This window comes from Piliocolobus tephrosceles, chromosome 21, assembly GCF_002776525.5.
Source record: "Piliocolobus tephrosceles isolate RC106 chromosome 21, ASM277652v3, whole genome shotgun sequence".
Taxonomy (NCBI): Eukaryota; Metazoa; Chordata; class Mammalia; order Primates; family Cercopithecidae; genus Piliocolobus; species Piliocolobus tephrosceles.
In genome coordinates, this window is record NC_045454.1 from 30,736,146 (window position 1) to 30,737,005 (window position 860).

Consider the following 860-nt stretch of genomic DNA (forward strand, 5'->3'; position numbering starts at 1 on the left):
TCTGCTTTATTTTACACAGCCGTTTGTGGAATGTTACCAAGTCATGGGGCATGTGTTGCTTCTCTGACCTTTCCTTGACTCCCAAGATTAGTAAACATTGACCAGTTCCCAGAGCCCACTCTTTACAGCTGGCTCCTTTGCCCTTCCTGTTTGCAGAGAAGGACCGTCCTGCTTTCTCTGCAAGAGCAGGGCTTATCGGGAACGTCGCATTTACGAGCATGCACTCCTCTACAAATGACGTTCACAATTCTTTTTTCCAGACAGAGTTTCCCTCTGTTGTCCAGGCTAGTATAAATGCTTTCCTTTGCAATAAGGCATGAGCATTGGTTAAATGTTTTGCCATATTGTTCATATCAGTAGTTTTCTCCAATATGAGTTATCTTACCTACAATCAAGTGTGACAGCCATTTAAATGCTTTGTCACATTCTTCACATTTCTAGGATTTCACACTAGTATGATTTCTTTTATAATCAGAAAAGTTTCAGGTGTTGCCAAAAGCATTGTCACATCTTCCAGGTTTGTAGTTTCTCTCTACTATGAATTAGCCTGTGTCTGTTAAGAATTGAGGCCTGTGTCTGTTAAGAATTGAGGATCTGGCTGAGACGGGCGGATCACGAGGTCAGGAGATCGAGACCATCCTGGCTAACACGGTGAAACCCCGTCTCTATTAAAAAATACAAAAAACTAGCTGGGCGACGTGGTGGGCGCCTATAGTCCCAGCTACTCGGGAGGCTGAGGCAGGAGAATGGCGTGAACCTGGGAGGCAGAGGTTGCAGTGAGCTGAGATCCGGCCACTGCACTCCAGCCTGGGTGACAGCGAGACTCCGTCTCAAAAAAAAAAAAAAAAAAAAAAAAAAAA

The 860-nt window shown here is 44.4% G+C and overlaps 1 pseudogene; it reads right to left on the reverse strand.

Moving 5' to 3' along the window:
• Positions 1-437: 437 nt before the first annotated feature.
• The window catches only part of LOC111528115, a 31,597-nt pseudogene continuing 31,174 nt past the window's right edge, over positions 438-860 (reverse strand).